The following is a 16,846-nucleotide window of genomic DNA, read 5'->3' as shown; positions in this document are numbered from 1 at the left end:
GTTTGTATATAGTATCTGCTTTCTGTTTTTGAGAGTACAGGTGTCTTTTCTTTTCTTTTTTTTTTAATTGGACTCTTTGCTGAGCTTGAACTCACAACCCCGAGATCAAGACCTCAGCTGAGATGAAGAGTGGGATGCTTAACCAACTGAGCCACCCAGGTGCCCCAAGAGTATCAGATGTCTTTTTAAAAAATATCCTATTTTATTTAATCTCTCTATTCCTACATTTAGATACTTCAGATAATTTATTGCCCACAGGCACATTCTTTCTCACTATTTTTTTTTAAGGTTTCATCATTTTTCTTATAGTTTCTTTCAGCTGAACTTTAGGAGAGTCTTGAAGAATGGGGAGAAAGGATAGTGGGGAAACAGTAGCAAGAGTCAAGGTAGAGAGAGGTTGGTAAGTCCTGGGGACTTATTTCTCTAACTTGTAATTGTCTCAATTCTTAATCTGTAAAGCAGATTATACATGTTTAGTTTAGTACCCTTAAATTTGGGAAATGTCTATTAAGGTGGGTCAAACTAAATTCTAAAGTTCAAAATATTTATGAGGTTTTTAAAGTTCGGGATGTTATTGAAATGGCATAGGATTCTACAGTGAGAGTGGTTTTTAATCCTGGCTTTAAAGGAGCAAGTCATAATTTTTAAGCAACTGTGTGTATCCCCTATATTATTCTTCTTTATGATTGGGTGATTGTTCAGATCAGAGCTGACTCAGCTGGGGTGAGATACATAATCTAGGGTGGCTTCACTACCATGGCTGGGCGCCTCTCCGTGTGGCTCTCATACCTTAGTGGTGGCAGGAGGGATCCCAGCAGCAAGAGAGGGTAAGCCCCTGTGTCCTTATACTTTTTAGACCTGTGCTTGTGTTTTGTTATTATTACACTGGCCAGAGCAAATCACTTGGCCAACCCCATATTTAAGGGATGGAGAAGCAGACCGTGCACCTCTATGGGAGAAGAGGCAGAGTCATATTTCAAACTGAGAAGTCTGAACAACTTAGTACCTATTACTACAGTGGTTTACCAAAGTATAGGAATTAGCTACCTGAATATCTAATGGAAAAGCCTCCCCAGCTGTGAGAACAGGCTGTGCACAGACCTAGAGGGGAAGAATGCTTGATATGTTCCTGGGATAGCAAGGAGAGGTCAGTGGGACTAAGAGAGGGAGCGAGCAGGAAGTAGTAAGAGATACCATCATAGAGGTTGGGGTGAGTGTAGGATCTTGTCCTTGTAAGCTGCTGTGAAGGCTTATTTTTTTGTGTGAAAAGAGGAGCTAAGAGGAGTTTTAAAGTAGGAGAGTGATATAATCTGACTTGTGTTTTCAAATAGATTACTGCTGGCTGCTTCTTTGAGACTAGATTGTAGGGAAAGAAGAACAGAAGCAGGGGGGCTCCTTAGACTACTGCGGTGATGCAGGTAAGAGCTGACAACAGCTTGTAGCACGATAGTAGCAATGAAATGGAGTGATTCTAAGATTCTGTATAAGTTTTGAAGATTGAGCCAACAGGATTTTTGACAGATTGAATATGACTGTAGGAGAGAAAGAGTCAATAGCCAAGATTTTTGGTGTGAGCAGCTAGAAGTATTCACTCTCCCCCAAGACAACTGGAGAAAACTGGGTAGAGTAGGTTTTGGAGAGAAGACCAGGAATTCAGGTTTGGATATGTTTCGTTTGAGAAGCCTATGACATTTGAATGGAGGCGTCAGATTGGGTAGAACAGTCTGGAGTTCAGGACGAATACCTGGAGATAGAAATTTGAGAACATTGGGGGGTTCTGAAGTAGCTCAGTAGGTGAAGTGTCTGACTCTTGGTGTCAGCTCAGGTCTTATCTCAGGGTCTTGATATCCAGGGTGTGAGTTCAGGCCGCACATTGGGCTCCAAGCTGGGTGTGGAGCCTACCTTAAAAAGAAAAAAAAAAGAAAGAAAGAAAGAAAGAAAGAAAGAAATTTGAGAACATTGAAATACTGAGAGCATTGTGTATGTCTAAGAGGTATTTCCTAAAATGACTATAAATTTAAAATACTTTTTAAGTTTTAAAGTTTCATTTGTACCAATGGTATGGTTTGAAGTAGGGAAGAAGAGCAGCAGAGCAGTTTAGCTATAGCTAAAATGTATCCTTTGTGATGACAATAAACTATGAGTTTAAAGAAGTCGTTAATTGTTCTATCTGTACAGTGTTATGAAACATGAAAGCCTGTAGGCTAAATATCTTATTTTTTTTTTAATGAAACATCTACCAGTTTGTTTCTAATTAGGGAAGTTTATTCACAGGAGGCTGTGTAAGTAAAAGCCTGAAAGGGACGGAAGACCAAAAGTTGAGGGAAAGGACCATGATTGGATAATCAGTCCTACTCTTTTGAGAGTTTTTCTTTTTTGTTCACTCCTTTTCTCTCTCTTCCTGTCGTTCTCCCTTTAACTTTATTCATTGTCTATTATCATAATGAGATGTTCAGGTGTAAGCATGGGGACTAACCCAGAAACTGTCCTCTCCTAACAAATGTAAAGCTTACTGCTCCAGCCTTGATCCCCAGACAGAGCTGTCAGACCGAGCCTTAACCAACCTATTTATAAATACCGGACTATTCAGGAAAGTGAGGAAGGGGCCTTGCTTTCTGTGTAATTTAGACATATACAGAAATGACCTGAGAATGGTTTGGCTTGTGTGGAAGAGAAAAAAACAGATTTATCATTGAGCCAATATTTAGTTCAACTTCCAAATGTTTTCATTCAGCAAACATTTATTACAGAACTATTGTGGGTCAGGAATGCTATCAGGCTAAAATAAATGACCGGTGAGACATGTAAACAAATGGTTTAAAAAACAAAACAAAACCCAAACGCTGTTCTTCACCAGATATTCCAGCAGAGGAGGCAGGAGGAGTTATGAAGGAAATCAATTCACCTTTAGGTCCTCAAAACCTATCAGAGTGCTTTGCACATTTTAACAGTGCGTAAGTGTATATGTGAATGTATAAGCAATGTGATTCATGCATCTGTTAGATAATTTACAAAATGCAGAGGGAGGTACAAAGGAGAAAGTGGCCGGTTCTTCCTTGTAGTGATGGAGAGAAGGGCTTTGCAGGAGAGTCACCGGGTAGGGAAGGCCAGCAAATGTGGAGTTACAAAGCATGACATGCTCTGAGTAAGTTCAGCAAAGCTGGATTGTAGGGTGTATGTTGGGAGGTGGAAAGGCCACAAGTGAGACTACTATAGGGTAGACCAAAATCAAGATGCAAAAGTATCTTGTATTAGGGGGCACCTGGGTGGCCTAGTCGGTTAAGTGTCCAAGTCTTGATCTCAGCTCAGGTCTTGATCTCAGGGTTGTGAGTTCAAGCCCCACATGAGGCTCCCCACCCAGCTACTTAAAAAAATCTTGTATTGGAATTTATTCTGTGGATACTGCTAGGCTATCGAAAGTTTTTTTTTAAAATAGGAATATTAAGAGGTAGTATTTATGAGAAATTCTGAAAAAAAAATCTCATTCTTGAATTGGGAAATCAAATGTTGATAGAATTTGTAAAGTTATAAACATATATACTGGAAGTAAGCACAGCTAACAAGTCATATCATTTATGGTAGAATCTGTTTCATCCCTTTCAGATAACATACATGATCTTAGTGTAGGTACAACCTAAACTAGATAATTAAACTTACATTAAGGTAATCAAAATATGCAGGATGGCTTTGGTTGGTTTTTGGAAGAGAAAGAAAGAACCTGTTTTTGCTTTATGAAATTATTGCAAACATTACTTTTTTTTCTTAATTCAGTTAATTAACTTATTTATTTATTTTATTTATTTATTTATTTATTTTAGAGAGAGTGTGCATGTAAGCATGGTGCGGAGGGGTAGAGGGAGAGGGAATCTCGAATCTCTGATGGTTTCTTGTCTGACTTTGACACTTAAAGAATATGTCAGGTATTTTGTAGAATGTCCCTCAATTTAATTTTGTCTTCTATTTTCTCATGATTATGGATTGGAGTAATGACTTTTTGAACTTTTGGGGTTTAAAAAATTGTTTTATTTTCATTTTTATTTTTTATTTAAAAAAAGTTTTAAAGATTTATTTGAGAGAGAGAGAGAATGAGCAGAGGGAGGGGCAGAGGGAGAGAGAGAGAGAGAGAGAGGAAGCAGACTCCCTGCTGAACAGGGAGCCTGACCTGGGGCTCAGTCGCGGAAACCTGAGATCATGACCTGAGCCAAAACCAAGAGTCCGATGCTTAACCAGCTGAGCCACCCAGGTGCCCCTCATTTTCATTTTTAAAATTATAAAATAACATTGCCTTTTTTTCTTTTCCAGCATACAGTTCTATGAGTTCTGACATATGTATAAATTTGTGTAGCCACCACTATAATCAGGGTATAGAACAATTCATTCACCCCTTAAAACTCCCTCATGTTCTCTTGTCATAGGTCACACCCTACCCCCTAATCCGTGCCCTTATAACCACTGAACAATTCTTCATCATTATAGATTGGTATCTTGGAGAATGTCATGTAATTGGAATCATAGAGTATGTAACCTTTGACACTGGCTTCTTGGACTCATCATAATGCTTTTGAGAGTCCTCTAAGTTGTGTTTATCAATAGTTCATTCCATTTTATTGCTGAGTATGAGTGTACTACTAGAATGTTTATCTCTTCCCCTCCCCCCCTTTTTGATAAGTATTTGAGAAATATTTAATGGGTCCTCCTGGCACTCTAATGAGCAATTTAAGTGAATTTTTTGTGAAATAAGGATTATCATTTTCCCTTTTTTTTTTTTTTAAAGATTTTATTTATTCATTTGACAGAGATAGAGACAGCCAGCGAGAGAGGGAACACAAGCAGGGGGAGTGGGAGAGGAAGAAGCAGGCTCCCAGCGGAGGGGCCCAATGTGGGGCTCAATCTCAGAACGCTGAGATCACGCCCTGCGCTGAAGGCAGATGCTTAACCACTGAGCCACCCAGGCGCCCCTATCATTTTCCCCTTTACAGAAGTGAAAATATAGGCATGGAGTTAAAGTAGCCCTAGGTCATACAGCTAGTTAATAGTGGAGCTGGGACCCAAACCTAGGTCACCTACTCTAAATCCCATGCTTTCGGACTACATGGCTAGTCGCTTGTGTCTGTTTTTTCATTTCTCTGTTTTGACCGGCAATATCATTAAGAGCAATTGAAGTCCTTGTTTCTTAAACATATTGTAAAGCCCCCCTTCATTTTTGTTTGTCATTAATGTTCTGTTTATTAAAGAGCAAAAATAATAGAACTGTAATTTTTTTCATGTTGCTGGTTTATAATCTTTGGGGCTAAGCCTTCTGTGATTCAGTTCTAAAGCAGAAAGTCAAGCCAAGTAAGTTATCAGTCCACAAGCAAGTATGAATTAATATTGAGTGCATCTGTTTATGAGAATTAAAGCCATAGTACTAAGCTTTTTCTTAATCTCCTTGTAAACAGGGTCTTTGATTTGTGTTATAAATAAATAAATATTATATAAAAGTAGACATAGTCTAGTCTAAATCAGGCTAGTTTAAAATAAGGGTGTATCTTCTATCATTGTCTTAAATTTTACTAATGGCCAAAGATGTCTTTTTTCTTTTCTCTCTCTCTCTTTTTTTTAAAGAGCTTGAAGTTTTGGGGTATTTGAGATGAGTTTTTTGCACTTGTGCTAAAAGCCCATTTACTTAAATATCTTCCTGTCATAGGATAAAAAATGTTCCCAGAATATTAGTATGGGGTTTCTTGTGTTTTTAAAAATACATTATTAGTGAACTGAAATAAGTGTAATTGGGTTTTGGGGAAACTTATAAAATTTCCAGTTATTCTGCATATCTGGTAATTTTATGTATTACTTTCAATAAACTAAAATTTTGATGAGGAGACTTCTTTCTTAAACGTGGCCTTAGTGTGGTATTTGTTCATTGTTCCTCAAACACTATTCAGAGGACTTGGAGAGGCTACATAATCATAAAACATCAGAGCTGAAGGGGGTCTTCCACATGACCAGATCTCTAGGCTCTCCCAGTATTTGACAGAAAAGCAAACAGAGCCCTCAGCGGCAGTGTGAAATAGTGTGTCCGCAGTCACAGTTGGTTGTACCGGCTGCATGGTGTGGCTCCTGTCCTCAGACAGGCTACCAGTTTGTCCGTGGGGAGATGGCCTTGTACAGAATTAACTGCAATACGAAGTGGAATGTTGTTGGCAGTCGAAAAGGCACTGCTTTTCTTAAACAAGCCCTCCCCTCCGCCCTCAAATCTTTCCTTGACTCATTGACTACACAGTTACTTTTTATTTCGTCTCTCACCTTTCATTCTCGTTCAGCTGTCTCTAATCAGACCTTTTGTCTTTTTTCCCTTCTACCATAACATGAAAACTCTTCTTTCAAAATTCACAGTGACGTTCATGTTGCTAAATTCAACTGCTCTTTTTTTTGTTGTGTTTTTTTTTTTTCTCAGACCTCATTTTATTTGATCTGTCCTCATCATTTGGCACAATTGCTCAATCCCTTTGGAAACACTTTTACTCAAATTCCAGGGTAATACCATATTTGCCTTGTTTTCCTGTGACATTTTTGAGTACTCCTTCTCAGCCTTCTCTGCCAGCTTTACCTCAACTCCCCCACCTCTAAATATTGGAGGGTCCCAGGGGTCTGTCATTGTTACCTTTCTACCTGTAGCTTTAACATCATATACACGTTACTATCGTGTGTATGTTAATGACTTCGATTTATATATCCGGCCCATACCCCTGCCCTGGGCTTTAGGACTATGTCTGCAACTCCAGGACAATATATCCAATTTGACATACCCACTTGGAACATCTCAAACTTAATGAGTTCAAAACTGAGCTCTTGGGGCTCCTGGGTGGTGCAGCTGGTTAAGGATCCCACTCTTGATTTTGGCTCAGGTCATGATCTCAGGCTCGCGGGATCCATCCCCAAGTCAGGCTCCCTGCTCAGTGTGGAGTCTGCTTGAGATTCTCTCTCTGTGTCTCTGCTCCTCCCCCCGCTAGCATGGGTACTCTCTCTCTGAAATAAATAAGTAAATCTTAATTTTTTAAAAGATTTTATTTATTTATTTGACAGAGCACAAGCAGTGGCAGAGGGAGAAGGAGAAGCAGACGTTTAACCGGCTGAGCCACCCAGGCGCCCCTCAATAAATAAATCTTAAACAAAACAAAACCTGAACTCCTGATATTTCCACACCCCAAACGATCATCATCTGTAGTCTTTCCTGTCTCAGTTTGGGCAACTTCTCAGTTGCCAAAAATGGAGTTTTGAAGCCTTTCTTTGCCCACCAACTCTTTTCTGTCCATTCAGAAATTTTATTGGATATTCCTCAAAAACACAGCCATAATTTGATCACATCTTCCTCTTACACTCCCTCCTTTGTCTAAGTCATTATCATCTTCTTTGGGTTATTGCATTAACTTCTCCTTGCTTCCGTCCTTGCCCTGCTGCAGTGTGTTTTCAACACGGCAGTCAAATCTTATGACTCATATGATGAAAACTCTCCAACTATTAAATCTCTAAACAGTGAGGCTCTCCAACAGTTTCTAGTATTCTTCTTCCTTCTCTTACTTTTCTCCTTACTTTCTTTACTTGACCCACACTGGCCACCTTGCTTTCCTTGAACATTTCAGGCAAGCTCCCTGTTAGAGTCTTTCTCTGACTTACAGGCTTTCTTTGTCTAGAATGTTCTTCCTTAAGTTAGGTCTGCATGGCTCGAGGTCTTTATGCAACGTGGCAAAAGTAAATCCTCCGTAGCTAGTCTGTCTGAAACGTCATATTCTCCTCTTTGCTATCTTGTTTTTCCCTTCTTTGTCCTTATCACTAGCATACTGTATCTTTTATTTATAATTAACATGCTCTATATTTAGTTTATAATGTTAATCACTTTTCCTTGCTAGAATATAAGCACCATGTGGGTAGGGATCATTTGTCAACAGTGTGTCTCCTTCTGTATAGCAAGGGCCTAGAACGGTGTCTGACACATAGTAGGTGCTCAGTAAATGTTTGTTAAATGAATGGATACCTGGGAGTACCTCAGATCGGTCATTAACTTAACATGGGGCAAGTCAGTTCTCTCTATAGATCTATCTCCTTTCCGTATTTTTGAAATGAATTTGGATTGGCTCCATATTTTTAGGCTATCTTAAAACAATAAAGACTTAAATGTATATAGTATCATGGTTCCTTGAAGATTTTTAGAAGAATTCAGCTGCTTAACAGAAAAGTTTGAAAATCATGGTAGGTAGTCCAGGTTTTTATTTTGTTTCTAGGGAATCAAAGTTTGTTTCATTTTCAGCCATGAGTGATAACCACATCAATTCACATAGTTTTTTTTTTTTTAATAAGGAAGATTTCTCTGATAGCAGAGTGCAAGGTGAATTGGAATGTGGTAGGCAGTAGGTGATAAAGAAAGGGGCAGTTAGGATGTTGTTGTGATATTGTTTTTCTACAGTATGATGCAGTAGGAAAGGAGGACCTTAAGTTTCACCCTAAACTCAATAAACCGTTTAACCAACTGAACCACCCAGATGCCCACTAACTATTTTAGATTCTAGGCTACATAGCAGCCGAGCAGTGGTTCTCATATGCCTGGCGCTGTGCTGCCCATACTGTTGAATCTGTTTTAAGAGTAGGCATGAAGCTCCTTTAGGTAATTCAGAGGTACATCCCTCGTTACAACCCACTGAAGTGAAAGCTACATTGTCTTTAATACTGAATTTAAAATTTAATTGTAAAAGATATAATATCATGTTTATTTAAAATTTGAGATTGCAGTCAGCATAGTACCTGGGAGCATCATAAAGAATATAATTGTACATCAATTCTTGGTTACTTTTGACAAGAAAGGAAAGAATAACACCCAAAATAATACCTACAATAGAACTTTGTAACATAGGTAGTCCAGGTTTTTATTTTGTTTCTAGGGAAAATCAGTATCTGCAGTATCAAAATCTGCAGTATCGAATCATGAGCCAAATCAGGTCTTAAAAAAAGTACTTCAATGTGTAGTAAAATCCTGATATGCTGTAATTTTCCCTCAATGAACTATTCTAGAAAAGTTATTTATTCATGTCTCTGAGTTCCTGCTGTGCGTTGGGCCCTGTCTTACTGATAGGAATACATTAGTAAGCAAAACCAACCAAAGCCATGGCCCCTTTTGCCTTTGGTATGCGTCCTAAAATACTCAGGCACTTGTCCAGGAGGATGTTCCTTATGGATAGGTCCTAGTAGTCTGTGCAGAAGCAGGGAAGGAGGCCTTGGTTTAACCAAGCTAGTGATAGAGAATAGAGAATTCACTGTTGTCTGACATTTAAGCTCACATTTGGAAATGCATGTTGTTCAGCACCTGGGATACTTTGAGAGGTGTTAACATCAATAAAATTAATTCTTTCCAATTGAAGTATTTGTAATACTGAATCTCATTCTTTTGAATTTTATTTTTATATTTAAGCAGTAGAGAATAGTGATTTTGGTCATTTATCATTTTAATGGTTTGATCTTTGCTTCTTCCATCTCTAGTAATGATAGCATGTTGGCTGCCGAACGAGGGGACAGAGTCAAAGCAAGCCTTTTTTTCAGGCAGCTTTCCTAGATACGAACATTAGACTGTTCTATATTTTCAGGTACTATAAGTTTTCAAATTTGAGTTCTAGGAGAAGCAGTCACAATAAAAGGGAAGAAGAGAGTAAATTCTTTTTATAAGTTCTATTTTAAAGAAAGAAATAAACAGTGTCTTAACTTTTGTTGGCATTCAATTCACTCAATTGACCTAATCTTGCTCAGCTAATAGTTAAGATATAAATGCTGAAACTTCCTCCAGGCAGCCATGACAACTTTATATTAAGGTGTATACTGACATACCTGATTTTACAATAAACATTCACAGTATGTACAGGTACGTTATATTTGCATCACAAGCCTAGGATGCCATATTTTATTTATGTAAACAGTTTAGAGATTTACTTAAACTTTCTCTTCCTGAAGCATTTGATACTGGCTGCTTCTGTGAAGCATAGTCATAACAGTTAATGTTTATAAAGTGCTTACTTAGTGCCCAGTAGAATATTAATAACTGTATTATGCATGAACTTGATCTCTTTAAAGTCAGGTTTATTGAGATACTGTTTATATACAGTACCGTTTGCCCTATTTAGATGTATAGTTCTATGATTTTTGACAACATATGTAGGTCATAGAACCAATACCACAATCACTATTCAGAACGCTTCCAATACCCCAAACAGTTTCCTTGTTCCCCTTTGTAGTCAGTCCCTTCCCCGCATTCCTAACCCCTGGCAACCACGGATAGGAATTCTGCCCTTTGTGTTTTGCCTTTTCCAGAATGTCGTATAAGTAGAATCATACAGTACATATTTTGAGTCTGGCTTACTTCACTCTCTAATGCTTTTAGATCCATCCATGTGGTGGCTGTATTTCAGAAGTTCATACCTTTGTATTGCTAATAGCATTCCATTGTGTGGACATACCACAATGTGTTTAACCATTCTCCAGTTGATGGACATTTGGGTGTCCAGTATTTGGTGATTCTGACTAAACTGCCATTAATATTTAAGTAGAAATTTTTTTATAGACATATATTTTCATTTCTCTTGGGCATATACCTAGGATTGAGACTGCTGGATTATCTAATAAGTATATGTTTATCTTTACAAGAAACTGCTGAACTGTTTTTCAAATAAACTACCATTTTGCATTCTCACCAACACTGTATGAGAGTTATAATTGCTCTGTATCCTCCCTAGCACTTGGTATTGTCAGGTGGTTTGTTTTTTTTTTTTTTTTTTTTTTTTTAAGTTTTTCTACTGGTATTGTGACTTTAGTTTGGATTTCCCTGTTGAGTAAGGATGTTGAGATTTGTTCTGTGTTTATCTGCCATCTGTATCTCTTCTTGGTGAAGTGTCTATTCCGATTGTTCGACCGTTTTAAAAACTAGTTTGTTTTCTTATGTTTGACTTACAAAAGTTCTTTATTAAACATAGTAGTACATGCAACTGATTTTAATGCTCATAATACTCCTCTGAGGTGGGTACTATTAGCCTAAATCACAGATCAAAAAGTTAGGCCGCAGGATTGTTAAATATGGCCCAGGAACACACAGCTAATAGGTGGCAGAGCTGGGATTTACACCCAAGCGGATTGATTCTAGAACCTTGGCTCAACTGCTTGCCAATTTTTTTTTTTTTTTTTTTTTTTTTTTTTTTGGTGGAGATTGATTTCTTGGGGCTGTAACTATAACCAGGATCCAATTTCTATAGGTGGTAAAACTGCTTATAGGAACACCCCTGAGTAAAGGGGCAGTATATCGTAATAGCAACTCTGGAATCATCTCCCTAGGAACAGCAAAGATACTTGTTGCTGTTGAAGAAGGGTAATTATTTTCACTTTATGTCTCTTACTTCACTTCCATATACTGGTGGTCAAAAGTACTTCTTTTAAATTACTTTCTAAATATCTGCCATTGTCAAGTAACGAGTTACTTTATATAAATGGATTTTCTCAATAGCAGAAGCTTCTCCTTTTGTGTATCCATACTTCATAAAAGATTTCCCACACTTGTTGTTGCCTTTGTCTGTTAAAGGGACATAATCATAATCATCTTAATGCTGACTTCAAGGCACTTAACTGTTTGGTGATATACTAAGGAAGCAGGTAGATCTTACTGACCGTATAGGATGGCTTCAGGTTCCAGGACTTTTAAAGTTATATTCATTTGTAGTTTTACAGGTTTTTATTTTCGTCTTCTCTCATCCAGGCTCCCATTTGTTTGTTCTGACATCATCCTTTCACTATTCCCTCTTTCACCCTTATAACTTCTATTTCTAATTAACTAAAAGATAATCAAATTATTGGGCTTACATGGATATGGTCTAAAATAAATTTCAGCTCTGGAAGACGACTTGGGAGTTTTCCAGTGAACATCTCCTGTGACTGCCCAAACGACCTTTTTTTCTTGTTTGGGATCCAAATAGTCATTCTAAATAAATGAGCTCTAAAGTAAGCTAAACATGACATTTGACAGTAGAAAAAGTGATGTGTTTTTCTTTTTAGCATAACTTTTTATTAATAATTTGTTAAACCATGGGGATTATCTTAGTAAAAACGTAAATCAAATAGTGTTCAGCAGAATGGAATAAATAGGCATTTAATGGGCAGAAAGTCGGTTCACTATCATTACGTTTTGTAGCAGTTTGTAAAGTTCCTGTCTGAGTCAGTGACAGCTTGTCCTCTCAGCTGTACCTCTAGTAAGGCAGAGTAATTACTTCCAAGTAATTAACTAAAGGGAGAAAACCTTGCCAAATCCTATTTACTTTTTGTAAAATATTAAGATGAAGGCTAGCTAGTGAGTAGCACTTTATCATGTAAAGCACTTTTGAAAGTGCTTAATGCTTTCAAGCCATTTTGACCAATTTAAGCTCTTAGAATAAATTAATAAATATTCACCCAGGGAACAGGCTAAGTAGTTGTGCTAACATTGCTGCTGCAGGGGCACCTCGTCAGATGTATGAGGACTTGGAGAACAGAACTTCACTGCCCATATCTTTCGTTGGCTGCCTTAGGATCACCATGTATGGTGCAGCAGGGTGGCTGGCGCATGGGAGGCTTTTATTTGTGGAAATTTTTGTTTGGAAAGTAAAGAAATCTGTGACTATCGCTTGGAAGTAGTAGAATCATGAACCAGGATTGCATTGGTCATTTGTTTAAAATAGAGTTTTATCAAGCTTGCAGTTCCACTTACAGTCAGTTTGCTGTATTATGCTTTAGTTCCTTACTAACCCTGGATTTGTTTTAAATTTTATAAATTGGATTAATTCATACTTACTTTTCCACTGAACTTTGAATTAGAAAATTAGAAAGTAGATTTTATGTTTAGTGAACTTGTAAATTGCATCTGAGATTGTAGTTTGCTAGCTTTCCAGATTACATAGCAGTATACCTCTTTCTTGTAAGGGTTAATGAGTAGCCTGGTTAGACTTATCAGCCCATTGTTAAATTAAAAGCCGGAAAATTTGCTGTCTCCCTTCCATTCCCTCCCACATTGTTTTTCTTTTCGTAGTTTTACTTACTTGATATATTAAGATAATTTTAAAAGTTGAGATTTCATTTTTTAAAACAACATACGGTTTTAATTTTGTTTCCTTGTAGATCCTGATCCCTATTTTTTTGTTGTTAATTTTAAATTATGGTAATTAACATGAGCTGAATAATGGTTTAATCAAAGTAGATCTTGCTCCTTGGCTCCACGTCCCTCCTTTTTCTATACCTCTTCTCTGCTTCTACCTGTAGATTTGCATGTTTGACCTAGCAGAATAATTGGGTCCACAGCAACATGGGCGTGCCTCCCTTAGAAACACTTAGTTTCATGTATGACTCATAGGCTGAAGCACAGACACACCACTTCCCCAATCTACAGGAGCCATTTTAACAGCATAAAACTTGTCGGATTGCTTTTTATTTTCAAGCCCAAAGGACAAAAAGAGAACGGGAATATTTGAAGGTAACTTACTATGATTTTGTGTGTTTGCTTCTGGCTGTTTCCTGAGCTGATAAACGGAGGGTGGCTCTTACCTGTCGAAGAACATGGCTGAATGTGTTCTTTAACTCTCTGAAAAAATGTGTGTAGTCAGTCACATGCCTGATTGCACTTAACTGCTGGGGGGAAACAAAGCATTCAAATTCTGGAAAGTTTTAGATCTTCTTGGAAAAGCATTTTTTATATTTTATATGATCTTTCTTTCTTTCTTTCTTTCTTTCCCTGTATGACTTGAGAATAAAGGAGACTTTTCTTTCTTTTTCATACTACAAAACAAACTTCGGTCAAATTTTCATTTAAAAAGATCTAATTGTATTTGTGGGGATAGCCAGAAAGTTAGAGTTAAGTAAACTGTACGATTCATGTGTGATACGGGTGTTAAGAAAAAAATTCAGAGGCACTGGTTTTGTTTTGGCATTTTGGTTAAAGGGAAGTCTGGGGACAACTCAGTCATAGGTGTTGCTCGTTGACTGTTCTGTCCTTTTCTTTTTCCGTAAGTTAATGAAATGATACTAAATGTTAATTCTTGAAAACTAAATAGAAGTTTAAGGAAAATGAACAGTCATTTAGATAATAAGTAAAAGTAGTTATTAAATAAAGAGGAAGAATGATAGAACAGTTCATTTACCATTAGAAAAAAATAATAAAGTTTTATAATTCACACTGAAAACTTACTCTGAGAAATAACATTCGGTGCATGACTAGCTTCTGAGAAAACATGTAGTAGTTCAGTTTGTGTATGAAGAAAAAGTAAAGAGTACTGGCCTTCCTTCTATATTACTGTTTCTAAAATTTGTTTGTTTTGAAGAAGAAAAGTAATACCTTTTGTATGAGAGAAAAGATTGCTCAGTCTTTTCCTGGAATATTTATCATCATTGAATTTATGAAGTTCTGGCTGGAATATCCTCGTGTGCCTTGAAGTTGTAGGTCCTCTGGGAAGCTAGGTGTAGTAGTATTTTACTTATGAAAGCTATTTATGAAGCTAAAATTTGAGTGAAAGTAAAAATTGAATATTTAGTGATTATGAATAACATTTTTGGAAACCAAAAAGTCGTATTATTGACTCTAATGATATTTAGCTAGTTCCTTGGAAATTTGCTGTTAACTTTCTAAGTGCTTGAAGACCTATCAGATAAAAGGGAAGATATAAAGGCAGTTAGTTATACTCTTGGAAAGGATCGTTATATTAACAGATCTCAATTCTGTGGTTTTGCAGAAAAGGCATAGCAGACATTTTACCAATTCAGCTCTGAGCCATTTGCTATCATCTTTGTTTGCATCTTGCTGGTTTAGTCAGCCTTTGAGTAAGTAGAGGCTGTATTTACTTCTACTCTGGTCTGTGTGAAAAATCTAATGAAACCGTTTTACCTTTTTTTTTCCTTTTAAGTTTTTAAAAGCCAGTGACCCATGAGAGAAAAATCTAGCGGATTGATTCTAGAACCTCACAAGTAACTAAATAATTAAGATTGTATTTATTAAAAGGAAGTAGAAGAATTTAGTTTCTTAAAATTAAGGGGCCGTTATAATTTAAATAAAATTGGTACGGGTCATATATTTCAGCCTCGTACCCGTGTGACAAAGACTGAAGTAGGACTTCAAGGTGAAGGGAAGGGGGGAAAAGCATGGAAGCAAGGGAAGGCCGGAAAGACTTACTTAGTGGTCTTCTTCCCAGCCTTTTCCTTTCGTAAGTGTGAATGTAAGTTTAGATCGAGTCATCAGAATTAAACTTAGAATTACCCATTCAAAGAACTGGAGCAGTAAAAATGACTGAAGATCATCCCAGGGCCTCACTTCTGTAGCTGAAGACACAGGGGCCGGAGGGGTCTTGTGACTTGCTCAAGGTCGTGGGGCGCTGCGTGGCTGGGCTTCCCTCCTGGAGCTGCTCACTGCTACTCCACACGAACAAGTGATGCTTTGTTTGAAATGGGCTCTGGTTCCTTAAGAATAAATAAAACCTTAATTAAGTTGCTTGGTGATAATTTTGGTAGTAAGATGCAACCAAATGATTCTGAAAATGTGTTCAAACAAGTTTCCTTTTTCATCAGAGAGAAGATGATGCATTTGTTTAATTTCTACCACAGCTTGTTTTCATTATTAGAACTTTTTCATAGTTGAAGCATTGTTTGTGACATGGCTTGTTTCAGATGGGTCTAGGGGAGATGGAAGTATAAGGAGTTGGGAATTTACTTTGAACTTCTAGATACAAAGACAAGTTTATTTCTGCCTTAGTTCTATCTCCTGTTCTTTCAGGAAGGCAAATACTGTTTTAATATGATGTCTTATTCTATTAAAGTGTGCGTGTGTGTGTGTGTGTACGTGTGTGCGGTAAAACTTTGCATATGAGTTTACAAAATCTAGACGTCTCTAAACTCTGACATTATACTCATCTTGAACTGAAACTTTCCAGAATTAGTAATCTCATTCCATTTGTTTGTCATATCTTCTCATCTGGGAGTTTACTATACATACTAGGCACTTTAAAGTCTTTGTTAACTTTTTGATGTATTGTATTGGTGTGGTTGAAATTTACTTTAGATCTACTTTCTTTAAGTCTGAAATTTGGTGTTTTCAAATTACTTTGCATGTAACTGTTGAATCTCCTAAGTCTCTAAGTCCTCTAAGCGAATTCACTATCAGACCCTCCACAATGTGGTTGTCATTGTCCTAAAGAACAGACAGCATAGAAGCCGCTAGAAAACATGGACTCTCTCCTCACAAACTTAGATTCTTACTGGGAAAACAGGGCGTGGTAGCATCGGGTTAAATAAGGATGGAACCAAACCACTGAGAAGTTAACATTCAGGTTCATACTATTTGCCTAGACGTGAAACATGACTGAAACTTATAATAGGGAAGAGTATGGCTCTTTAGGAATAATCGGTATTGAAGAATGCATAGCGTTTGCCTAGGTTAATAAGAACAAGAATGTAAGCTCTTTGAGGTCAGAGATGTTTTATTTTATTTTTCTGTCTTTTTGAACCTTTGACAAAAGTACTGAGCACATAGGAATACAGTTACAAGTTGCTGCCTCAAACCCTCGGCTACTCAGCTGGGCAGATTCTGGTAAAGTTAGGGATGGCAAACCTTTAAAAGGTATGTGGCCCTCAGCTTCCTCTGTCTGGTGTCTGCACATCATAACCATTCAAAGAAAGAATGAACACCTACCTGGTAGTATATGTTTTAAAGCAGTAATTTTCAACCTTTGGTGTAATAGACAATCACCTGGCTCCAACCCCAAAATTCTGATTCATTAGGCCTAAGGTTTGGCTTATCAGTCAGCATTTTTAATAATTACCCTAGATG

The 16,846-nt window shown here is 37.4% G+C and overlaps 1 protein-coding gene across 5 annotated transcripts in view; it reads left to right on the top strand.

Annotated features, from left to right (window-relative positions):
- Nucleotides 1-16,846, top strand: part of ELF1 (E74 like ETS transcription factor 1) — a 102,160-nt gene that overhangs the window by 14,681 nt on the left and 70,633 nt on the right. For 2 of the 5 annotated variants that reach the window (XM_026493363.4, XM_026493362.4), the window contains exon 1: nucleotides 11,189-13,507. The exons of the other annotated variants lie outside the window; for them this stretch is intronic. The gene's annotated coding sequence lies outside the window, so the exon portion shown is untranslated. Of the gene's footprint in view, nucleotides 1-11,188; nucleotides 13,508-16,846 lie in introns of those variants that run through there. 5 annotated transcript variants of the gene reach the window in all.

Source organism: Ursus arctos, unplaced genomic scaffold (assembly GCF_023065955.2).
Source record: "Ursus arctos isolate Adak ecotype North America unplaced genomic scaffold, UrsArc2.0 scaffold_10, whole genome shotgun sequence".
Classification (NCBI taxonomy): domain Eukaryota; kingdom Metazoa; phylum Chordata; class Mammalia; order Carnivora; family Ursidae; genus Ursus; species Ursus arctos.
This window is presented reverse-complemented; position numbering and strand designations above follow the sequence as displayed.